The sequence below is a fragment of the Phyllobates terribilis genome, unplaced genomic scaffold, assembly GCF_046119375.1.
Source record: "Phyllobates terribilis strain yellow unplaced genomic scaffold, ASM4611937v1 Scaffold_74__1_contigs__length_7073193, whole genome shotgun sequence".
Lineage (NCBI taxonomy): Eukaryota > Metazoa > Chordata > Amphibia > Anura > Dendrobatidae > Phyllobates > Phyllobates terribilis.
Window position 1 is genome coordinate 3605138 of NW_027362834.1, and position 25152 is coordinate 3630289.

At 43.8% G+C, this 25152-nt stretch overlaps 9 non-coding genes and 2 pseudogenes across 9 annotated transcripts; all 11 read right to left on the minus strand.

Annotated features, from left to right (window-relative positions):
* Positions 1 to 802: 802 nt before the first annotated feature.
* On the minus strand, positions 803 to 993 carry LOC141195174 (U2 spliceosomal RNA). Its single transcript, XR_012267778.1, has one exon. It is a non-coding gene; the product is annotated as a U2 spliceosomal RNA (small nuclear RNA).
* Positions 994 to 2108: 1115 nt separating this feature from the next.
* LOC141195175 (U2 spliceosomal RNA) lies at positions 2109 to 2299 on the minus strand. The gene has a single exon (XR_012267779.1). It is a non-coding gene; the product is annotated as a U2 spliceosomal RNA (small nuclear RNA).
* A 1115-nt stretch (positions 2300 to 3414) lies between these two features.
* LOC141195176 (U2 spliceosomal RNA) lies at positions 3415 to 3605 on the minus strand. Its single transcript, XR_012267780.1, has one exon. It is a non-coding gene; the product is annotated as a U2 spliceosomal RNA (small nuclear RNA).
* Positions 3606 to 4720: 1115 nt separating this feature from the next.
* On the minus strand, positions 4721 to 4911 carry LOC141195177 (U2 spliceosomal RNA). The gene has a single exon (XR_012267781.1). It is a non-coding gene; the product is annotated as a U2 spliceosomal RNA (small nuclear RNA).
* Positions 4912 to 6026: 1115 nt separating this feature from the next.
* LOC141195178 (U2 spliceosomal RNA) lies at positions 6027 to 6217 on the minus strand. The gene has a single exon (XR_012267782.1). It is a non-coding gene; the product is annotated as a U2 spliceosomal RNA (small nuclear RNA).
* A 1120-nt stretch (positions 6218 to 7337) lies between these two features.
* LOC141196399 (U2 spliceosomal RNA) lies at positions 7338 to 7549 on the minus strand (annotated as a pseudogene).
* A 6106-nt stretch (positions 7550 to 13655) lies between these two features.
* LOC141196046 (U2 spliceosomal RNA) lies at positions 13656 to 13846 on the minus strand. The gene has a single exon (XR_012268614.1). It is a non-coding gene; the product is annotated as a U2 spliceosomal RNA (small nuclear RNA).
* Positions 13847 to 14961: 1115 nt separating this feature from the next.
* Positions 14962 to 15162, minus strand: LOC141196368 (U2 spliceosomal RNA; annotated as a pseudogene).
* A 6161-nt stretch (positions 15163 to 21323) lies between these two features.
* Positions 21324 to 21508, minus strand: LOC141196208 (U2 spliceosomal RNA). The gene has a single exon (XR_012268772.1). It is a non-coding gene; the product is annotated as a U2 spliceosomal RNA (small nuclear RNA).
* Positions 21509 to 22627: 1119 nt separating this feature from the next.
* On the minus strand, positions 22628 to 22818 carry LOC141195179 (U2 spliceosomal RNA). The gene has a single exon (XR_012267783.1). It is a non-coding gene; the product is annotated as a U2 spliceosomal RNA (small nuclear RNA).
* Positions 22819 to 23939: 1121 nt separating this feature from the next.
* On the minus strand, positions 23940 to 24130 carry LOC141195181 (U2 spliceosomal RNA). The gene has a single exon (XR_012267785.1). It is a non-coding gene; the product is annotated as a U2 spliceosomal RNA (small nuclear RNA).
* Between the last annotated feature and the right edge of the window lie 1022 nt (positions 24131 to 25152).

Genomic DNA, 25152 nt, shown 5'->3' on the forward strand with positions numbered 1-25152 from the left:
ACATACCTCTCCTGCTGCTGCTGCTGCTGGCTGTCCAGCAGCAGACTGAAGGTGGCTGCTGCTGTGCACAGGTATATAAAGGCTCAGAGCCTATTATGACACGCGCAGCCAGCGTTCCATTGCCACATTCCATCTACTGCAGGCAGGATACCTGGCTGGCTGAATGTCGCTGAGAAGCTCACAGAGACCGCCATAAGCAACAGTTTAACAGAATGCCACAGACTAATCAACCAAACTTTTTGGGTTGGGTTCTCTTTTATAGTCTGCAGGCATTAAATGAAAGAAGTCAGTGTTCCAGCAGAAGGAGACAACGTTTCAGAAAAGGCATTGTAGCAAACCAAAAAAGAAATTTTAAGCGCAGCAGAGTAACCAGCGCACATACCTGTTAGCTCAGGTGAGTTTAAAAGGCTGCTGTTGATAACAAGGGCATTTGCTAAATAGATGGTGTGTGTGCAACAATATACTGAAAGGTCAATTATATTGTGCAGCTTATCTCACCACCTGTAGTTATTTAGGTGAAAGCTCCAAAATGCTTGCCTAATATGTCTGTTTATCCAAAAGGAAGTAAAAAGGGAGAGCTAGAAAGATAGCATTGCATCACATTACATGGCAATGCAATGCACAGTTGCTGAAGTTGAACCAAAATGAGCTTGTAATCTGGCTTCTGCAACTTTGAACATGAAAAATCCAATGAGGAGAAGAAAAGCAAAGCCAAAGAGTCCATCCCCAAATCCGACAAACAAGCAAAATGAACAAAAAACATTGAATTCAATTCTTTCTGATTTTAGAAACTGCATTAAAGAAGGGGTGCACCGGTCCTGGAGATACTGCAATACCAGGTCAATGCGTGGAGTGGACAGAGCAAGCTCTTTTTCCATCTCCCTGTTCTAAAAATCCATTTAATATATGGTCCCCAGATAGGGGACGTATCAGATATTAAACTGATAAGAACAGATACTACACTTGATCTTAGCCAAAAGGCCGAGAAGCGATAACCAGAATTGGTTTCAAACTACGGAGCCACCCAAGGATCCTGAAAAGTCCATTTGTGGAGATGAGCTCCTGGACTCCCGTTAAGAAGACATGTTGTCAACCTCTAGATCCCTTACATGCCTGCACTTTTCGGCTTGCTGCTGCTGCAATCCACGCGTTTTAGATCTGCATAACTCCACCTCTTTAAACACAGCACCTTCACCCCCTGCTGTTCCCACCCGCCTCAACACCGTTGGAAGGGAGGAGAACCAATTAAGGCGGGGGGTGGGGTGGAACGAGCAGCTGTCTACCCTTAGCAGGAGGGCTCCTGATTACATACCTCTCCTGCTGCTGCTGCTGCTGGCTGTCCAGCAGCAGACTGAAGGTGGCTGCTGCTGTGCACAGGTATATAAAGGCTCAGAGCCTATTATGACACGCGCAGCCAGCGTTCCATTGCCACATTCCATCTACTGCAGGCAGGATACCTGGCTGGCTGAATGTCGCTGAGAAGCTCACAGAGACCGCCATAAGCAACAGTTTAACAGAATGCCACAGACTAATCAACCAAACTTTTTGGGTTGGGTTCTCTTTTATAGTCTGCAGGCATTAAATGAAAGAAGTCAGTGTTCCAGCAGAAGGAGACAACGTTTCAGAAAAGGCATTGTAGCAAACCAAAAAAGAAATTTTAAGCGCAGCAGAGTAACCAGCGCACATACCTGTTAGCTCAGGTGAGTTTAAAAGGCTGCTGTTGATAACAAGGGCATTTGCTAAATAGATGGTGTGTGTGCAACAATATACTGAAAGGTCAATTATATTGTGCAGCTTATCTCACCACCTGTAGTTATTTAGGTGAAAGCTCCAAAATGCTTGCCTAATATGTCTGTTTATCCAAAAGGAAGTAAAAAGGGAGAGCTAGAAAGATAGCATTGCATCACATTACATGGCAATGCAATGCACAGTTGCTGAAGTTGAACCAAAATGAGCTTGTAATCTGGCTTCTGCAACTTTGAACATGAAAAATCCAATGAGGAGAAGAAAAGCAAAGCCAAAGAGTCCATCCCCAAATCCGACAAACAAGCAAAATGAACAAAAAACATTGAATTCAATTCTTTCTGATTTTAGAAACTGCATTAAAGAAGGGGTGCACCGGTCCTGGAGATACTGCAATACCAGGTCAATGCGTGGAGTGGACAGAGCAAGCTCTTTTTCCATCTCCCTGTTCTAAAAATCCATTTAATATATGGTCCCCAGATAGGGGACGTATCAGATATTAAACTGATAAGAACAGATACTACACTTGATCTTAGCCAAAAGGCCGAGAAGCGATAACCAGAATTGGTTTCAAACTACGGAGCCACCCAAGGATCCTGAAAAGTCCATTTGTGGAGATGAGCTCCTGGACTCCCGTTAAGAAGACATGTTGTCAACCTCTAGATCCCTTACATGCCTGCACTTTTCGGCTTGCTGCTGCTGCAATCCACGCGTTTTAGATCTGCATAACTCCACCTCTTTAAACACAGCACCTTCACCCCCTGCTGTTCCCACCCGCCTCAACACCGTTGGAAGGGAGGAGAACCAATTAAGGCGGGGGGTGGGGTGGAACGAGCAGCTGTCTACCCTTAGCAGGAGGGCTCCTGATTACATACCTCTCCTGCTGCTGCTGCTGCTGGCTGTCCAGCAGCAGACTGAAGGTGGCTGCTGCTGTGCACAGGTATATAAAGGCTCAGAGCCTATTATGACACGCGCAGCCAGCGTTCCATTGCCACATTCCATCTACTGCAGGCAGGATACCTGGCTGGCTGAATGTCGCTGAGAAGCTCACAGAGACCGCCATAAGCAACAGTTTAACAGAATGCCACAGACTAATCAACCAAACTTTTTGGGTTGGGTTCTCTTTTATAGTCTGCAGGCATTAAATGAAAGAAGTCAGTGTTCCAGCAGAAGGAGACAACGTTTCAGAAAAGGCATTGTAGCAAACCAAAAAAGAAATTTTAAGCGCAGCAGAGTAACCAGCGCACATACCTGTTAGCTCAGGTGAGTTTAAAAGGCTGCTGTTGATAACAAGGGCATTTGCTAAATAGATGGTGTGTGTGCAACAATATACTGAAAGGTCAATTATATTGTGCAGCTTATCTCACCACCTGTAGTTATTTAGGTGAAAGCTCCAAAATGCTTGCCTAATATGTCTGTTTATCCAAAAGGAAGTAAAAAGGGAGAGCTAGAAAGATAGCATTGCATCACATTACATGGCAATGCAATGCACAGTTGCTGAAGTTGAACCAAAATGAGCTTGTAATCTGGCTTCTGCAACTTTGAACATGAAAAATCCAATGAGGAGAAGAAAAGCAAAGCCAAAGAGTCCATCCCCAAATCCGACAAACAAGCAAAATGAACAAAAAACATTGAATTCAATGCTTTCTGATTTTAGAAACTGCATTAAAGAAGGGGTGCACCGGTCCTGGAGATACTGCAATACCAGGTCAATGCGTGGAGTGGACAGAGCAAGCTCTTTTTCCATCTCCCTGTTCTAAAAATCCATTTAATATATGGTCCCCAGATAGGGGACGTATCAGATATTAAACTGATAAGAACAGATACTACACTTGATCTTAGCCAAAAGGCCGAGAAGCGATAACCAGAATTGGTTTCAAACTACGGAGCCACCCAAGGATCCTGAAAAGTCCATTTGTGGAGATGAGCTCCTGGACTCCCGTTAAGAAGACATGTTGTCAACCTCTAGATCCCTTACATGCCTGCACTTTTCGGCTTGCTGCTGCTGCAATCCACGCGTTTTAGATCTGCATAACTCCACCTCTTTAAACACAGCACCTTCACCCCTTGCTGTTCCCACCCGCCTCAACACCGTTGGAAGGGAGGAGAACCAATTAAGGCGGGGGGTGGGGTGGAACGAGCAGCTGTCTACCCTTAGCAGGAGGGCTCCTGATTACATACCTCTCCTGCTGCTGCTGCTGCTGGCTGTCCAGCAGCAGACTGAAGGTGGCTGCTGCTGTGCACAGGTATATAAAGGCTCAGAGCCTATTATGACACGCGCAGCCAGCGTTCCATTGCCACATTCCATCTACTGCAGGCAGGATACCTGGCTGGCTGAATGTCGCTGAGAAGCTCACAGAGACCGCCATAAGCAACAGTTTAACAGAATGCCACAGACTAATCAACCAAACTTTTTGGGTTGGGTTCTCTTTTATAGTCTGCAGGCATTAAATGAAAGAAGTCAGTGTTCCAGCAGAAGGAGACAACGTTTCAGAAAAGGCATTGTAGCAAACCAAAAAAGAAATTTTAAGCGCAGCAGAGTAACCAGCGCACATACCTGTTAGCTCAGGTGAGTTTAAAAGGCTGCTGTTGATAACAAGGGCATTTGCTAAATAGATGGTGTGTGTGCAACAATATACTGAAAGGTCAATTATATTGTGCAGCTTATCTCACCACCTGTAGTTATTTAGGTGAAAGCTCCAAAATGCTTGCCTAATATGTCTGTTTATCCAAAAGGAAGTAAAAAGGGAGAGCTAGAAAGATAGCATTGCATCACATTACATGGCAATGCAATGCACAGTTGCTGAAGTTGAACCAAAATGAGCTTGTAATCTGGCTTCTGCAACTTTGAACATGAAAAATCCAATGAGGAGAAGAAAAGCAAAGCCAAAGAGTCCATCCCCAAATCCGACAAACAAGCAAAATGAACAAAAAACATTGAATTCAATTCTTTCTGATTTTAGAAACTGCATTAAAGAAGGGGTGCACCGGTCCTGGAGATACTGCAATACCAGGTCAATGCGTGGAGTGGACAGAGCAAGCTCTTTTTCCATCTCCCTGTTCTAAAAATCCATTTAATATATGGTCCCCAGATAGGGGACGTATCAGATATTAAACTGATAAGAACAGATACTACACTTGATCTTAGCCAAAAGGCCGAGAAGCGATAACCAGAATTGGTTTCAAACTACGGAGCCACCCAAGGATCCTGAAAAGTCCATTTGTGGAGATGAGCTCCTGGACTCCCGTTAAGAAGACATGTTGTCAACCTCTAGATCCCTTACATGCCTGCACTTTTCGGCTTGCTGCTGCTGCAATCCACGCGTTTTAGATCTGCATAACTCCACCTCTTTAAACACAGCACCTTCACCCCCTGCTGTTCCCACCCGCCTCAACACCGTTGGAAGGGAGGAGAACCAATTAAGGCGGGGGGTGGGGTGGAACGAGCAGCTGTCTACCCTTAGCAGGAGGGCTCCTGATTACATACCTCTCCTGCTGCTGCTGCTGCTGGCTGTCCAGCAGCAGACTGAAGGTGGCTGCTGCTGTGCACAGGTATATAAAGGCTCAGAGCCTATTATGACACGCGCAGCCAGCGTTCCATTGCCACATTCCATCTACTGCAGGCAGGATACCTGGCTGGCTGAATGTCGCTGAGAAGCTCACAGAGACCGCCATAAGCAACAGTTTAACAGAATGCCACAGACTAATCAACCAAACTTTTTGGGTTGGGTTCTCTTTTATAGTCTGCAGGCATTAAATAAAAGAAGTCAGTGTTCCAGCAGAAGGAGACAACGTTTCAGAAAAGGCATTGTAGCAAACCAAAAAAGAAATTTTAAGCGCAGCAGAGTAACCAGCGCACATACCTGTTAGCTCAGGTGAGTTTAAAAGGCTGCTGTTGATAACAAGGGCATTTGCTAAATAGATGGTGTGTGTGCAACAATATACTGAAAGGTCAATTATATTGTGCAGCTTATCTCACCACCTGTAGTTATTTAGGTGAAAGCTCCAAAATGCTTGCCTAATATGTCTGTTTATCCAAAAGGAAGTAAAAAGGGAGAGCTAGAAAGATAGCATTGCATCACATTACATGGCAATGCAATGCACAGTTGCTGAAGTTGAACCAAAATGAGCTTGTAATCTGGCTTCTGCAACTTTGAACATGAAAAATCCAATGAGGAGAAGAAAAGCAAAGCCAAAGAGTCCATCCCCAAGTCCGACAAACAAGCAAAATGAACAAAAAACATTGAATTCAATTCTTTCTGATTTTAGAAACTGCATTAAAGAAGGGGTGCACCGGTCCTGGAGATACTGCAATACCAGGTCAATGCGTGGAGTGGACAGAGCAAGCTCTTTTTCCATCTCCCTGTTCTAAAAATCCATTTAATATATGGTCCCCAGATAGGGGACGTATCAGATATTAAACTGATAAGAACAGATACTACACTTGATCTTAGCCAAAAGGCCGAGAAGCGATAACCAGAATTGGTTTCAAACTACGGAGCCACCCAAGGATCCTGAAAAGTCCATTTGTGGAGATGAGCTCCTGGACTCCCGTTAAGAAGACATGTTGTCAACCTCTAGATCCCTTACATGCCTGCACTTTTCGGCTTGCTGCTGCTGCAATCCACGCGTTTTAGATCTGCATAACTCCACCTCTTTAAACACAGCACCTTCACCCCCTGCTGTTCCCACCCGCCTCAACACCGTTGGAAGGGAGGAGAACCAATTAAGGCGGGGGGTGGGGTGGAACGAGCAGCTGTCTACCCTTAGCAGGAGGGCTCCTGATTACATACCTCTCCTGCTGCTGCTGCTGCTGGCTGTCCAGCAGCAGACTGAAGGTGGCTGCTGCTGTGCACAGGTATATAAAGGCTCAGAGCCTATTATGACACGCGCAGCCAGCGTTCCATTGCCACATTCCGTCTACTGCAGGCGGGATACCTGGCTGGCTGAATGTCGCTGAGAAGCTCACAGAGACCGCCATAAGCAACAGTTTAACAGAATGCCACAGACTAATCAACCAAACTTTTTGGGTTGGGTTCTCTTTTATAGTCTGCAGGCATTAAATGAAAGAAGTCAGTGTTCCAGCAGAAGGAGACAACGTTTCAGAAAAGGCATTGTAGCAAACCAAAAAAGAAATTTTAAGCGCAGCAGAGTAACCAGCGCACATACCTGTTAGCTCAGGTGAGTTTAAAAGGCTGCTGTTGATAACAAGGGCATTTGCTAAATAGATGGTGTGTGTGCAACAATATACTGAAAGGTCAATTATATTGTGCAGCTTATCTCACCACCTGTAGTTATTTAGGTGAAAGCTCCAAAATGCTTGCCTAATATGTCTGTTTATCCAAAAGGAAGTAAAAAGGGAGAGCTAGAAAGATAGCATTGCATTACATTACATTACATGGCAATGCAATGCACAGTTGCTGAAGTTGAACCAAAATGAGCTTGTAATCTGGCTTCTGCAACTTTGAACATGAAAAATCCAATGAGGAGAAGAAAAGCAAAGCCAAAGAGTCCATCCCCAAATCCGACAAACAAGCAAAATGAACAAAAAACATTGAATTCAATTCTTTCTGATTTTAGAAACTGCATTAAAGAAGGGGTGCACCGGTCCTGGAGATACTGCAATACCAGGTCAATGCGTGGAGTGGACAGAGCAAGCTCGTTTTCCATCTCCCTGTTCTAAAAATCCATTTAATATATGGTCCCCAGATAGGGGACGTATCAGATATTAAACTGATAAGAACAGATTTTTTTTTTTTTTTTTTTTTTTTTAAACCATTCAGTTTAGTTTTTTAGCAAACAGTATGAATTTCTCCAAAATTTGCTACTTAAAACTTCTCATCATCATGGTTCTATTTATTTAGCAGTAGTATAAGACGAAATATAATCACAAGGGAACATCCTTTACATAACACAAATGCAGAAACTTCAAGGAATCACAAAGAAAAAAATCACTGGTATTTGATAAGGTAATGCCACTTTTTAAATTTCCAAATCCCTTCGGCATCTGTGCCACCACCGCCTCTGCTGTCCAACTTATATATCAGGTATAGTCTTGAAAGAATAAGTCTAACACATTCATTCACTGATAAAGATTTCCTTTTGAAAAGTCCAAGGTTCCTTGCATCCCACAAACTCTCCATCACACAAGCCATTATCAACCATAAAATTCTATCTTTAGACCGACTACACGCACCAATTCCAAACATCGCCACACGCCAATCCACAAAATTCACGCCTGCTAAACCCTTACACAATCCACCTACACACTTCCACACACTGTACGCGTACTCACAATCCCACATAACATGCCTGACAGTCTCACAACCACCACATCCCACTCTCGGACACACATCTGTTCTTATCAACTCTCTTTTCTTCTGCACTTCTCTCACAGGTAAAATATTATGTAAAGTCATCCACACCACATCCTTCTGTTTGTTTGACATCCCATACGTATCTAACTTCTTCCATGCATCTGAAACCTCATTCCCTCTCAGCCCAACAATATTACACTCTACCTCATTTGCACTCATTCTTTTCACCACATTCTTGGTCATTCTAAAATCATTCATTCCCACACTCAACAAATCATGCTTTCTCACAAATTTCTCAATCACCTCATACCAAACAGGACACTTAAAGGCCACAGGCACACTCGCATCTCTCTTCCTCCAGCATAACCCATACAACATCCATCCAGCAGAATAATTAGCCATAAAAGCACCTTTATTGCCTTTACCCAGCAAAATAACCACAGTCTTAATATAATTAAGGCCTAAAAAAACTTCAATATTGGGAAAGGCCAGCCCACCATGCTGACAAGCCTTAAAAAGGCTCTCCCGCTTCAACTTCTCCATCTTACTACACCACAGGAATGTGAATACCAACTTCTCTATTCTCTTAATTTTCCTGTAAGGAGAAGGAAAAACAGTCGCCACATAAAGCAGGATAGGGAGAATCACTGCTTTGATAATTAACACCTTACCACGCAGAGTCAATTCTCTCATTCGCCAAAAATTCAATTTACGTTCAACCCGCATACCACACTCTTCCCAACTTTCATTCCCTTTTAAGTCATCATTAAATAATACGCCCAAAATCTTGATTGCACCCTCTTCACACTTTACACCATCCATACGAATACTACTATCTCCAAAACATTTAAAACTACATTTATTCCAATTTACCCTAAAACCAGACGCACCAACAAAAAAATCCAAAAGCAATTTAATTCTACTCAAAGAAGCCATACTTTCACTCACAACCACAACATCATCCATATAACCTAACACTTTCACATGCTTACCACCACTACCAGGCACCAACAAACCTCTCATCATTTTATCCCGTCTAATCAAACATAACAATGGTTCTATTACACATACAAATAAGACGGGGGACATAGGACACCCCTGCCTTACTCCTGACCTAATCTTCACTTTGTCACACAGCCACCCATTAACCAAGAACTCACTTGACACACAATCATACAATGATTTTACACAATTCACAAATTCTCTAGGAAACCCCATTCTTTCCAGTACTTTAAACAAAAACACATGCGAAACCCTGTCAAACGCCTTCTCAAAATCAATAGCTAAAGTCATACATTTCTGCTTTCTATCCTTGCAATCCCCAATCATATCTCTCAACAATAACAAGTTATCACTCATACTTCTTCCAGGCACTGCACATACTTGGTCCTCCTCCACAACACTACCAATCACTTCACGCATACGATTTGCCAGTAACTTACTGTAGACCTTATAATCCGAATTCAGCAGTGTTATTGGTCTCCAGTTTTCCAAACGTTTCCTCTCACCCTTTTTATACACAAGCACAACCACTCCTTCTTTCATTGATTCACACAACCTACCATTCACCCACATATACTTACATACCTCAGTCAAATCTGTTCCCAAAACTTCCCATGCTTTCACATACAACTCTACAGGTATACCATCTTTCCCAGGAGTCTTACTCTTTTTAGCACTCCACACCACATTCTTCACTTCATCCAGAACTACATCCTCACACAATAGATCACGCTCCTCAGAATCAAGTTTTTTCTCCTCACCATTCAGAACATATGACACAAGCCCAGAGTCAATCCATTTCTCATCATACAACTTGCTATAAAACCTATTCACTTCTTTCAGCACATCCTCACCCATACAGTTGGTTCCACTTTCATTCACAACTTCATTCATATCAGTCTTCCTACCATTCATTTTTTTAAAAAAGAACCTCGTACACTTCTCATTTTTCTCCAGGTGCTCAATTTTAGTACGATATATAATTTCCTTTCCTTTCTCATCCAACACACGCTTCAATTCATTCTTAGCCTCAGTAAGTTGATCAGACATCTCCAAACCACTTGCAACACACTTTCTCAACCAGTCAATCCGTCTATTAAGGTCATTAAACCTATTCCTATATCTGGCAGCTTTTCTATAGCCCCACTTTTTGAAGAAAGTTTTAAATTGCACTTTCACCCAGTCCCACCAGTCAAGAACACACACAAAATCCTTCTTACGCATTCTCCATCTTTCATACTTTACATTAAACTCATTCATCACCTCATCATCCTCTAACAGCCTTGCATTCAACTTCCATACCCCACCGCCATACACTTGGTCACCATTCGCACAAAACACGCCTCTCAAACATTCATGGTCCGAAAAAGGTACCTTTTGTTGAGAAAAATCCAAACATACCATATTTTTAGAAAATAACATTAAATCAATTCTGGAATGAATCTCACCACGGTCAGCATGGTATGTCGGCGGTGGTGGCATGCCAAGAACAACAACTGCTGCATCTAAAAAGGAAAAATCACAAATTAAATGGGACAATTTCTTTCCTGTTATGTCACACTTTCCTTCTGTGACACAATTAACGTCCCCAACAAAAATAGTGGGAGATTTCCCTGGAAGAAAAAAACTTAATTTTTCAAGAAGAGCAAGCCGCTCTTCCTTCCCTGTAGGGCAATATAAATTAATAATTCTGACCCGCCACCCTCTATAACTCAAAAATGCAATTAAACATCGGCCCACCTCCACCACAATATAACTATCAATAGAGATTTCTTTATTCCCAACTAATATCCCCACCCCATCATTTTTATTATGATTAGACCTTGACCAGATATGCTGTCCGTAAGGCCAGTCTTTGTCACAAGGAGCATCCTGAATCCCACACTCCTGAAGGCAAAAAACATCAGCACCTAAATGTTTCAGGTAGTCCAGAACAGTTGTTCTTCTGATTTTAGATCTGATCTGCCTTACATTTAGGGACACTACATCCCAACCAGATTGGCAAGACATTAATTAATGAAAAGAAATACATGACTCAATGTTGATCACACCATACTCATCCATTATCATCAGACTGGGAAAGCACCCCAAAGGTGTTGATGCTCTCAGGGATGCCAAGGTAAGGAGCATCAGGGGAGAAGACATCCTGCGGGTAAATGCGGTCACTTGCAGGACTGTCGCACCCTCCGCTGGCAGGTGAGTACTCTCGTCTGGGTTTTTTATTGGCCAGTTCAGGAGTATCATCATCATCAAAAGACCTCCCAGAAGTAAAGTCTCCTTGGCCACCATCCCTGGCCACCTCTTCGTCTGTAGCACCCCAGGACAATGCAGGGGTTCGAGCTAGAGACACATCCATGTCACCCTCACCACATATTTCGGACTGATGAGGGAGGTCCACATCCAACTCGGAGATCTCCATACCTGGCCCAGCAGGGGCCGGAGGGTCCAACAGGTTCTGGGCCTCACCCACCAGATCTTCAACCTCAGGGGGCTCCGTCTCAGCATTGATCTCTGCAGTAGTCACCTGTGGGGTAACAGCAGGGACAGTAGGCTTACCTTTGGTCACTTCGGAGAAGGACCTAGGCTTGACTTTAGCCTTACAATCCCGAATCACATGTCCTTCCTCCCCGCAGGCATCACATACCACCGGGTTGGAACAATCCTTCGCCAGATGACCGTACTTGTTGCACTTTCTACAGTTTGGCAATTGCTTGCAAAAATCCTGGATATGCCCGAACATGTTGCATCTCCTGCAGAACAATGGCGCCTCGGGAAAAAACAGATATCCAGAGTCTCTTCCAATTGTAAAGTTCAGGGGAGGATAGTGAATACCTCCAGGACCATGAGGGTCTATCCCAAACCTCACAAAGTATTTATACTTCCCAGTCCACAGCCCTTCTCCATTTAAGATTTTATGGGAGAATTGCACAAAAATGCAGTGTCTTCTCAGGAATGCAGTGATATCATCCCGGGAGATAAAGGGGTTGTGCATGAATATTACCACCGGGATATCCCCCTTAGAGTAGAGTACAGTGAAGATAAGTCCATCCAGCTGAGGGTGCTCTGAAAGGACTTGAAGAGTTTTGAAAAGGTTTTGGCAAGCCGCCATAGAAGAAAGCACCAAGACGTACCTATGCTCCCTTCTGAACTCCTGCAAACAGATGATCTCCGACTTCTGGATCTTCAGGATTTCATAGAAAATGGCGTTGACCAGGTATGACAACGAGAAATGGTCCTTCTTCTCCTCAGAGACGTCGATACGGAAAGCATTCTTGACCCGGGGATCCCCGGTCCCAGCAAAACGAAGCTTGACACCCATGGTCGCTTCAGGAATCGCCTTCTCGTTTCCTCCTCACTCTCCCCCTATAGCAGCATCCAGCTTAAGCCACCGAAGTGGCGATGCTGGAAGGCCGAGGGCTAGTACACAAGGAACCTCTTGTCCAAACACTAGGTCTGAGCCAAAAGGCCGAGAAGCGATAACCAGAATTGGTTTCAAACTACGGAGCCACCCAAGGATCCTGAAAAGTCCATTTGTGGAGATGAGCTCCTGGACTCCCGTTAAGAAGACATGTTGTCAACCTCTAGATCCCTTACATGCCTGCACTTTTCGGCTTGCTGCTGCTGCAATCCACGCGTTTTAGATCTGCATAACTCCACCTCTTTAAACACAGCACCTTCACCCCCTGCTGTTCCCACCCGCCTCAACACCGTTGGAAGGGAGGAGAACCAATTAAGGCGGGGGGTGGGGTGGAACGAGCAGCTGTCTACCCTTAGCAGGAGGGCTCCTGATTACATACCTCTCCTGCTGCTGCTGCTGCTGGCTGTCCAGCAGCAGACTGAAGGTGGCTGCTGCTGTGCACAGGTATATAAAGGCTCAGAGCCTATTATGACACGCGCAGCCAGCGTTCCATTGCCACATTCCATCTACTGCAGGCAGGATACCTGGCTGGCTGAATGTCGCTGAGAAGCTCACAGAGACCGCCATAAGCAACAGTTTAACAGAATGCCACAGACTAATCAACCAAACTTTTTGGGTTGGGTTCTCTTTTATAGTCTGCAGGCATTAAATGAAAGAAGTCAGTGTTCCAGCAGAAGGAGACAACGTTTCAGAAAAGGCATTGTAGCAAACCAAAAAAGAAATTTTAAGCGCAGCAGAGTAACCAGCGCACATACCTGTTAGCTCAGGTGAGTTTAAAAGGCTGCTGTTGATAACAAGGGCATTTGCTAAATAGATGGTGTGTGTGCAACAATATACTGAAAGGTCAATTATATTGTGCAGCTTATCTCACCACCTGTAGTTATTTAGGTGAAAGCTCCAAAATGCTTGCCTAATATGTCTGTTTATCCAAAAGGAAGTAAAAAGGGAGAGCTAGAAAGATAGCATTGCATCACATTACATGGCAATGCAATGCACAGTTGCTGAAGTTGAACCAAAATGAGCTTGTAATCTGGCTTCTGCAACTTTGAACATGAAAAATCCAATGAGGAGAAGAAAAGCAAAGCCAAAGAGTCCATCCCAAAATCCGACAAACAAGCAAAATGAACAAAAAACATTGAATTCAATTCTTTCTGATTTTAGAAACTGCATTAAAGAAGGGGTGCACCGGTCCTGGAGATACTGCAATACCAGGTCAATGCGTGGAGTGGACAGAGCAAGCTCTTTTTCCATCTCCCTGTTCTAAAAATCCATTTAATATATGGTCCCCAGATAGGGGACGTATCAGATATTAAACTGATAAGAACAGATACTACACTTGATCTTAACCAAAAGGCCGAGAAGCGATAACCAGAATTGGTTTCAAACTACGGAGCCACCCAAGGATCCTGAAAAGTCCATTTGTGGAGATGAGCTCCTGGACTCCCGTTAAGAAGACATGTTGTCAACCTCTAGATCCCTCACATGCCTGCACTTTTCGGCTTGCTGCTGCTGCAATCCACGCGTTTTAGATCTGCATAACTCCACCTCTTTAAACACAGCACCTTCACCCCCTGCTGTTCCCACCCGCCTCAACACCGTTGGAAGGGAGGAGAACCAATTAAGGCGGGGGGTGGGGTGGAACGAGCAGCTGTCTACCCTTAGCAGGAGGGCTCCTGATTACATACCTCTCCTGCTGCTGCTGCTGCTGGCTGTCCAGCAGCAGACTGAAGGTGGCTGCTGCTGTGCACAGGTATATAAAGGCTCAGAGCCTATTATGACACGCGCAGCCAGCGTTCCATTGCCACATTCCATCTACTGCAGGCAGGATACCTGGCTGGCTGAATGTCGCTGAGAAGCTCACAGAGACCGCCATAAGCAACAGTTTAACAGAATGCCACAGACTAATCAACCAAACTTTTTGGGTTGGGTTCTCTTTTATAGTCTGCAGGCATTAAATGAAAGAAGTCAGTGTTCCAGCAGAAGGAGACAACGTTTCAGAAAAGGCATTGTAGCAAACCAAAAAAGAAATTTTAAGCGCAGCAGAGTAACCAGCGCACATACCTGTTAGCTCAGGTGAGTTTAAAAGGCTGCTGTTGATAACAAGGGCATTTGCTAAATAGATGGTGTGTGTGCAACAATATACTGAAAGGTCAATTATATTGTGCAGCTTATCTCACCACCTGTAGTTATTTAGGTGAAAGCTCCAAAATGCTTGCCTAATATGTCTGTTTATCCAAAAGGAAGTAAAAAGGGAGAGCTAGAAAGATAGCATTGCATCACATTACATGGCAATGCAATGCACAGTTGCTGAAGTTGAACCAAAATGAGCTTGTAATCTGGCTTCTGCAACTTTGAACATGAAAAATCCAATGAGGAGAAGAAAAGCAAAGCCAAAGAGTCCATCCCCAAATCCGACAAACAAGCAAAATGAACAAAAAACATTGAATTCAATTCTTTCTGATTTTAGAAACTGCATTAAAGAAGGGGTGCACCGGTCCTGGAGATACTGCAATACCAGGTCAATGCGTGGAGTGGACAGAGCAAGCTCTTTTTCCATCTCCCTGTTCTAAAAATCCATTTAATATATGGTCCCCAGATAGGGGACGTATCAGATATTAAACTGATAAGAACAGATTTTTTTTTTTTTTTTTTTTTTTCTTTTTTCTCCTCAGACGAGGAAATTCCACAGTCTATGGAAACCAGACAAAGGAAAATTCCATCAAAACAGCTGCGTCAAATCCAATACGCAATTTGCTGTCCCCATCATCATCGGAAATATTTATTTCATATTTCAAAACAACAATAACAAAAATCAAGAGGTACTAACAATATATCTCCACTTTTTAACTTTCCATATTCCCTCCGCATCCACTTCCCCTCTCCTCTTTTTGTCCCATAGGAAACACACATACATCTTCCCCAAAATCACCTTCACACTATCCTTTACAGCAATTTCCTTCCTTTTAAACACATACACATTCCTCACATCCCATAACACTTCCTTTATACATGCAAGCATCAACCACAAGACTCTTTCCTTCGTCCCATCACATATTCCCAAACCAAACATAAACAACTCAAAGGACAACAAATTCACACCACACAATTCTTTACACAAAGGCCCCATTCTCCCAATCACATCTCTAGCATACTGGCAATTCCAAAAAACATGCAACACACTTTCCCTTCCACCACAGCCATTTCTTGGACACATTTCACTCCTCACCAAACCTCTATTCCTCTGAAACTCTCTCACAGGTAATACTCCATGTAAAGACTGCCACACAACTTCACTCTGTTTGTTGGTCATACCACTCATCCGCACTTTCTTCCAAACCTTCTGCACATCACCACCCCTAACCATATTTATTCCACATTCTACCTCTCTACATTCAATCATCCTATACACAGCCTTCTTATTCTCCAGCAATCTCACATCTGCATCACACAGTTCATACCTCACCAAAAACTTATAAACCCACACATACCATACAGGCACCTCAAAAGCAATCGGACATCGCAAATCCCTTTCTTGCCACTTTAAACGAAACAAATACGCTCCAAATAAATACCTACACATAGATGAAAACTTTCCATCCGCCCTAATCACTTTCAAAACAAACACAACGATATTCACACCAAAAAACACGTCCAAATTTGGAAAACCCAAACCACCTTTTTCCACTCTTTTAACCAAAATTTCTCTCCTAGCTCTCTCCATTTTCGAGTTCCACAAAAAAACAAATAAAATTCTATTCAAGCTTCTCATACACATATATCCTGGTGGAAATACTACCGCAATATATAAAAATATTGGCAACACCACACTCTTAACAATTAAAATCTTCCCAAAAAAGGATAAACTCCTCAATTTCCAAAAATTCAACTTCTGCTCAACTTTTCCTTTCGCATCATCCCAACTTTCTTTCCCATCCAAACTCTCTGAAAACTTCACACCCAAAACTTTAATAGGTCCATTCACTACATTCACACCTACATCCCTACTTAAACTTCCGCCTCCAAAACCCTTACACTCACTCTTTTCCCAATTCACTTTAAACGCAGATGCACCACAAAAAATAGACACTAACAACTTCACCCGCCTCACCGAACATTCAGAATCACATAATACACACACGTCATCCATATAACCACTCACCTTCCATTCTTTTCCTCCACCTCCCGGCACTTGCACACCACGAATTACCTTATCTTTCCTCAGCATACACAACAATGGCTCAATTGCACAAATAAATGCTACAGGGGACAAAGGACACCCCTGTCGCACACCCGAAAACACATTCACTTTCCTACCCACATACCCATTCATTAAAACACAGCTATAAACACCCGCATACAAACTTCTCACTCGCCCAACAAAATCAGCCGGAAAACCCATTTTTAACAACACTCTGAACAAAAAACCATGCGACAACCTATCATAAGCCTTTTCAAAATCCAAACTTAACAAAAATACACTCTTCTTACGACCCATGCAATCCCATAGACAATCTCTTAACATACACACACACTCATGAATCCGCCTCCCAGGTACCGCACAACACTGCTCATCCCCAATCACACTCTCTATCACATCACGCATCCTATTAGCCATAAGTTTTGCATAGATTTTATAATCACAATTAAGTAACGTTATTGGCCTCCAATTCCTCAGACTTTTCAAATCCCCTTTCTTAGGAATTAACACAACCATACCTGCACGCATACTCTCAGCCACCTCCATGTTTCCCCACATATACTTACATACATCCACAAAGTCCTTACCAATCACACCCCACATCACACGATAAAATTCTACTGGGAGGCCATCCTCCCCCGGCGTCTTATTCAAAGCCATACTACACATAACCTTCCATACCTCATCACCAGTCACCTCACCCATCACTCTCTCTCTTTCTGCTTCACTCAACTTACTCTCTAACACACTCAAAACATCATTCTCCAAACATTCATCCCTCTGTTTCACTGCATACAGATCCTCATAAAACTTAGCCACCTCTTCACACATATCCTCTCCACTCACCTCACTTCCATCTGCTCCATACACCACGCTCATACTCTGTTTCTTTCCAAAAACTTTTTTAAAGAAAAACCGAGAACATTTCTCATCCTGCTCCATCTTATCAATCTTTGCCCTAAACACTATGCTTCTCCCTCTCTCCAACAAAAACTCACTAATCTCCTTTTTTACCTCTAAAATATCCTCCTCCACCTCAACTCCTCCTTCCCTTAACTTATACAAAACGCTCAATCGCGCGTTCAGTTTAACAAAACTCTCTCTTTTAATTGCTGCATACTTGTATCCTAAATTTTTAAAGAACATTTTTGTTTGTTTCTTCACCCAGTCCCACCACTCACAAACATTCCCAAACTCATTTTTATGCTTACACCATTCTTCATACCGCCTTTCATACTCCTTTCTCACATCTTCATTCTCTAACAGTTTAACATTTAACTTCCACAATCCTCTCCCAAACACTCCATCAACTTTTATATCCAACTCACACAACATACACACATGATCTGAAAAAAGAACGTTTTCCTGCCTATAATTAACAGAAACCATATTTTTAGAAATAAAACAATAATCCAATCTGGATTGTACCCTACCACTCTCAGAAAAGAAAGTGTTCAACAAAGGATTCATGTTACACACGCGCTGCATATCACACAACCCAAAATCATTCACTAACTCCAATAATGCTTTCCCAGACACATCCACATTCACTCTCCCCACATCACAGTTCATATCACCCACAATTACCACAGGTATTCTTCCTGGAACAAAAAGCTTAATTTTTTCAAATAAATTTTTGCGCTCATTTTTTTCAACTGGCGCATAAACATTAATAACACAAAACTTTACATTCTTGTATACAAAATTAGCAAGGATACATCTCCCCACCTCAATAACCAAATAATCACTCAAAACAACCTCCCTTCCTTTAACCAAAATACCCACACCATCATTCTTATTACATGCACTCCCCGACCACACAGACGCTCCATAAGACCATTCATCCCCTTTCACACCATCCACTACCCCACATTCTTGTAAACAAAAAATAGATGCATTTTGCATAGCTAAAAACTCAAAAATAGCAGCTCTTCTTACTTTACTTTTAAACACTCTTACGTTTTGGGACACTATGGTAAATCCCATAATACTTCTACTCCTTCACCAATTACACAAAGAAATAGCCTTTGGCCTAAACCAAAGCTCACAAGAGGACAAAAAGAAAAAACATTTACAATATTATATGGTGACACTATCCAGCACCACCACTATCCTCCTCCGCCATCAGAACAGAACAGCTGGTTTCCGACCCGCTGGCTTCACCACCCACACTCCTCATTCTGGCAGTTCTGATCTTCCTCTGAGGCTCACTAAAATCTGCATCATCACTGCCCCCACCATCCTCCCTACGACTCTTCTTTGCACCCCTATCATCCTCCGAAGAAAAATCTTCAATGTTTTCAGGACCCGAAGGGTGTTCAGGACTGTCGGGTTCCGAGATTTGCACTTCACATCCTGTTGCGTCCATTGCCTCTCCAAAAGTCATCATCTCAGGCAGCTCTGCCTCCACCACTTTCCTAGATATTCTCTCAGACACTGCCTTTTTCTCCACCTTTGCCACTTCCCTCCAGAACTCCTTTTCTTCCCTCCGCTTCTTCCTCATTTCTTCAGCAGAAGAAGAACATGGTCTCAGGGACACCTCCTCTGGCGCCGTAGAGGGAGAGGCTCTACCAGTTTCCCGCCTCCTTCCCTCTCTCTCCTCCCTCTCCAATCTTTCCAGCACTTTCAGTGCGCTTGCCATCTGCCTCCTCTCTAGCTCCTCCTCCTTCTGTTCTTTATCAGAACGTCTAGGTGCACTCATAGGACAGTCCTTATACATGTGATCACTACTCCCACAGACATCACAGGACTTGGCCTCTGGACACTGGTTGGCCATATGCCCCTCCTTTCTGCAATTTCGGCAACACTGCCCTTTAAGGCATGTTACCATGGTATGTCCGAAAGAAAAGCATCTACGGCAAAACATGGGCTGGCCTGGGTAAAAGAGGAAACCTCTATGGCCTGCAACGGAAAAATTTGATGGAGGGTGTCTAAAGCCCCCCACACTGTCAGGATCCCTTTTCAATTTCACACGGAATTTATACTGACAGTTAAAGATTCCTAGACAATTGACTTGCTTCACTCCCTTCCGCACATATTCACAGTAGCGAGAGAGGAAGCACTCCAGCAGCTCAGCGTCTGTAAAAGGGTTATAGACAGTCACAGTCACCTCCTTTTCTTGCAGACCAAACAAAGGTTTCCATCTAACTCCTTCCAAGCAGGGGTCACTAGAGTGACCACGGAGCCATTCAAAGACATTAAGGCAAACATCCTGGTCCATAAAGGTAACGTCATAATTACCTTGACGTGAAAATTCGTTGACACTGAAGATCTCAGAACGTCTTGCTCCAGCTTTGCCTTCAACGATGTCTTGGACAATGAAAACCACGTTGTTCTTGTTCTGGTCAGATGGATCCACGGACAAACGGATGGTGTTCTTCACAAAAGACATCTTGGATTCTGTCGGTATGGAATACCACAGGAAAAAGCAGAAAATCCTCCACAAAAGGGTCCGGATTCCTCCAGGAGACTCGCACCAATCAAGGTACAGTCATACGATCGCAGCCAAAAGGCCGAGAAGCGATAACCAGAATTGGTTTCCGACTACGGTGCCACCCAAGGATTCTGAAAAGTCCATTTGTGGAGATGGCCACCTGGACTCCCGTTAAGAAGACATGCTGTCAACCTCTAGATCCCTCACATGCCTGCACTTTTCGGCTTGCTGCTGCTGCAATCCACGCGTTTTAGATCTGCATAACTCCACCTCTTTTAGCACAGTACCCTCAACCCCCGGCTGTTCCCACCCGCCTCAACACCGTTGGAAGGGAGGAGAACCAATTAAGGCGGGGGGGGGGGTGGAACGAGCAGCTGTCTACCCTTAGCAGGAGGGTTGCTGATTAATTACCTCTCCTGCTGCTGCTGCTGCTGGCTGTCCAGCAGCAGACTGAAGGTGGCTGCTGCTGTGCGCAGGTATATAAAGGCTCAGAGCCTATTATGACACGCGCAGCCAGCGTTCCATTGCCACATTCCGTCTACTGCAGGCGGGATACCTGGATGGCTGAATGTCACTGAGAAGCTCACAGAGACCGCCATAAGCAACAGTTTAAAAGAATGCCACAGACTAATCAACCAAACTTTTTGGGTTGGTTTCTCTTTTATAGTCTGCAGGCATTAAATGAAAGAAGTCAGTGTTCCAGCAGAGGGAGACAACGTTTCAGAAAAGGCATTGTAGCAAACCAAAAAAGAAATTTTAAGCGCAGCAGAGTAACCAGCTCACATACCTGTTAGCTCAGGTGAGTTTAAAAGGCTGCTGTTGATAACAAGGGCATTTGCTAAATAGATGGTGTGTGTGCAACAATATACTGAAAGGTCAATTATATTGTGCAGCTTATCTCACCACCTGTAGTTATTTAGGTGAAAGCTCCAAAATGCTTGCCTAATATGTCTGTTTATCCAAAAGGAAGTATAGAGGGAGAGCTAGATAGATAGCATTGCATTACATTACATTACATGGCAATGCAATGCACAGTTGCTGAAGTTGAACCAAAATGAGCTTGTCATCTGGCTTCTGCAACTTTTAACATGAAAAATCCAATGAGGAGAAGAAAAGCAAAGCCAAAGAGTCCATCCCAAAATCCGACAAACAAGCAAAATGAACAAAAAGCATTGAATTCAATTCTTTCTGATTTTAGAAACTGCATTAAAGAAGGGGTGCACCGGTCCTGGAGATACTGCAATACCAGGTCAATGCGTGGAGTGGACAGAGCAAGCTCTTTTTCCATCTCCCTGTTCTAAAAATCCATTTAATATATGGTCCCCAGATAGGGGACGTATCAGATATTAAACTGACAAGAACAGATACTACACTTAGCCAAAAGGCCGAGAAGCGATAACCAGAATTGGTTTCCGACTACGGTGCCACCCAAGGATTCTGAAAAGTCCATTTGTGGAGATGGCCACCTGGACTCCCGTTAAGAAGACATGCTGTCAACCTCTAGATCCCTCACATGCCTGCACTTTTCGGCTTGCTGCTGCTGCAATCCACGCGTTTTAGATCTGCATAACTCCACCTCTTTTAGCACAGTACCCTCAACCCCCGGCTGTTCCCACCCGCCTCAACACCGTTGGAAGGGAGGAGAACCAATTAAGGCGGGGGGGGGTGGAACGAGCAGCTGTCTACCCTTAGCAGGAGGGTTGCTGATTAATTACCTCTCCTGCTGCTGCTGCTGCTGGCTGTCCAGCAGCAGACTGAAGGTGGCTGCTGCTGTGCGCAGGTATATAAAGGCTCAGAGCCTATTATGACACGCGCAGCCAGCGTTCCATTGCCACATTCCGTCTACTGCAGGCGGGATACCTGGATGGCTGAATGTCACTGAGAAGCTCACAGAGACCGCCATAAGCAACAGTTTAAAAGAATGCCACAGACTAATCAACCAAACTTTTTGGGTTGGTTTCTCTTTTATAGTCTGCAGGCATTAAATGAAAGAAGTCAGTGTTCCAGCAGAGGGAGACAACGTTTCAGAAAAGGCATTGTAGCAAACCAAAAAAGAAATTTTAAGCGCAGCAGAGTAACCAGCTCACATACCTGTTAGCTCAGGTGAGTTTAAAAGGCTGCTGTTGATAACAAGGGCATTTGCTAAATAGATGGTGTGTGTGCAACAATATACTGAAAGGTCAATTATATTGTGCAGCTTATCTCACCACCTGTAGTTATTTAGGTGAAAGCTCCAAAATGCTTGCCTAATATGTCTGTTTATCCAAAAGGAAGTATAGAGGGAGAGCTAGATAGATAGCATTGCATTACATTACATTACATGGCAATGCAATGCACAGTTGCTGAAGTTGAACCAAAATGAGCTTGTCATCTGGCTTCTGCAACTTTTAACATGAAAAATCCAATGAGGAGAAGAAAAGCAAAGCCAAAGAGTCCATCCCAAAATCCGACAAACAAGCAAAATGAACAAAAATCATTGAATTCAATTCTTTCTGATTTTAGAAACTGCATTAAAGAAGGGGTGCACCGGTCCTGGAGATACTGCAATACCAGGTCAATGCGTGGAGTGGACAGAGCAAGCTCTTTTTCCATCTCCCTGTTCTAAAAATCCATTTAATATATGGTCCCCAGATAGGGGACGTATCAGATATTAAACTGATAAGAACAGATACTACACTTGATCTTAGCCAAAAGGCCGAGAAGCGATAACCAGAATTGGTTTCCGACTACGGTGCCACCCAAGGATTCTGAAAAGTCCATTTGTGGAGATGGCCACCTGGACTCCCGTTAAGAAGACATGCTGTCAACCTCTAGATCCCTCACATGCCTGCACTTTTCGGCTTGCTGCTGCTGCAATCCACGCGTTTTAGATCTGCATAACTCCACCTCTTTTAGCACAGTACCCTCAACCCCCGGCTGTTCCCACCCGCCTCAACACCGTTGGAAGGGAGGAGAACCAATTAAGGCGGGGGGGGGGGTGGAACGAGCAGCTGTCTACCCTTAGCAGGAGGGTTGCTGATTAATTACCTCTCCTGCTGCTGCTGCTGCTGGCTGTCCAGCAGCAGACTGAAGGTGGCTGCTGCTGTGCGCAGGTATATAAAGGCTCAGAGCCTATTATGACACGCGCAGCCAGCGTTCCATTGCCACATTCCGTCTACTGTAGGCGGGATACCTGGATGGCTGAATGTCACTGAGAAGCTCACAGAGACCGCCATAAGCAACAGTTTAAAAGAATGCCACAGACTAATCAACCAAACTTTTTGGGTTGGTTTCTCTTTTATAGTCTGCAGGCATTAAATGAAAGAAGTCAGTGTTCCAGCAGAGGGAGACAACGTTTCAGAAAAGGCATTGTAGCAAACCAAAAAAGAAATTTTAAGCGCAGCAGAGTAACCAGCTCACATACCTGTTAGCTCAGGTGAGTTTAAAAGGCTGCTGTTGATAACAAGGGCATTTGCTAAATAGATGGTGTGTGTGCAACAATATACTGAAAGGTCAATTATATTGTGCAGCTTATCTCACCACCTGTAGTTATTTAGGTGAAAGCTCCAAAATGCTTGCCTAATATGTCTGTTTATCCAAAAGGAAGTATAGAGGGAGAGCTAGATAGATATCATTGCATTACATTACATTACATGGCAATGCAATGCACAGTTGCTGAAGTTGAACCAAAATGAGCTTGTCATCTGGCTTCTGCAACTTTTAACATGAAAAATCCAAAGAGGAGAAGAAAAGCAAAGCCAAAGAGTCCATCCCAAAATCCGACAAACAAGCAAAATGAACAAAAAGCATTGAATTCAATTCTTTCTGATTTTAGAAACTGCATTAAAGAAGGGGTGCACCGGTCCTGGAGATACTGCAATACCAGGTCAATGCGTGGAGTGGACAGAGCAAGCTCTTTTTCCATCTCCCTGTTCTAAAAATCCATTTAATATATGGTCCCCAGATAGGGGACGTATCAGATATTAAACTGATAAGAACAGATACTACACTTGATCTTAGCCAAAAGGCCGAGAAGCGATAACCAGAATTGGTTTCCGACTACGGTGCCACCCAAGGATTCTGAAAAGTCCATTTGTGGAGATGGCCACCTGGACTCCCGTTAAGAAGACATGCTGTCAACCTCTAGATCCCTCACATGCCTGCACTTTTCGGCTTGCTGCTGCTGCAATCCACGCGTTTTAGATCTGCATAACTCCACCTCTTTTAGCACAGTACCCTCAACCCCCGGCTGTTCCCACCCGCCTCAACACCGTTGGAAGGGAGGAGAACCAATTAAGGCGGGGGGGGGTGGAACGAGCAGCTGTCTACCCTTAGCAGGAGGGTTGCTGATTAATTACCTCTCCTGCTGCTGCTGCTGCTGGCTGTCCAGCAGCAGACTGAAGGTGGCTGCTGCTGTGCGCAGGTATATAAAGGCTCAGAGCCTATTATGACACGCGCAGCCAGCGTTCCATTGCCACATTCCGTCTACTGCAGGCGGGATACCTGGATGGCTGAATGTCACTGAGAAGCTCACAGAGACCGCCATAAGCAACAGTTTAAAAGAATGCCACAGACTAATCAACCAAACTTTTTGGGTTGGTTTCTCTTTTATAGTCTGCAGGCATTAAATGAAAGAAGTCAGTGTTCCAGCAGAGGGAGACAACGTTTCAGAAAAGGCATTGTAGCAAACCAAAAAAGAAATTTTAAGCGCAGCAGAGTAACCAGCTCACATACCTGTTAGCTCAGGTGAGTTTAAAAGGCTGCTGTTGATAACAAGGGCATTTGCTAAATAGATGGTGTGTGTGCAACAATATACTGAAAGGTCAATTATATTGTGCAGCTTATCTCACCACCTGTAGTTATTTAGGTGAAAGCTCCAAAATGCTTGCCTAATATGTCTGTTTATCCAAAAGGAAGTATAGAGGGAGAGCTAGATAGATAGCATTGCATTACATTACATTACATGGCAATGCAATGCACAGTTGCTGAAGTTGAACCAAAATGAGCTTGTCATCTGGCTTCTGCAACTTTTAACATGAAAAATCCAATGAGGAGAAGAAAA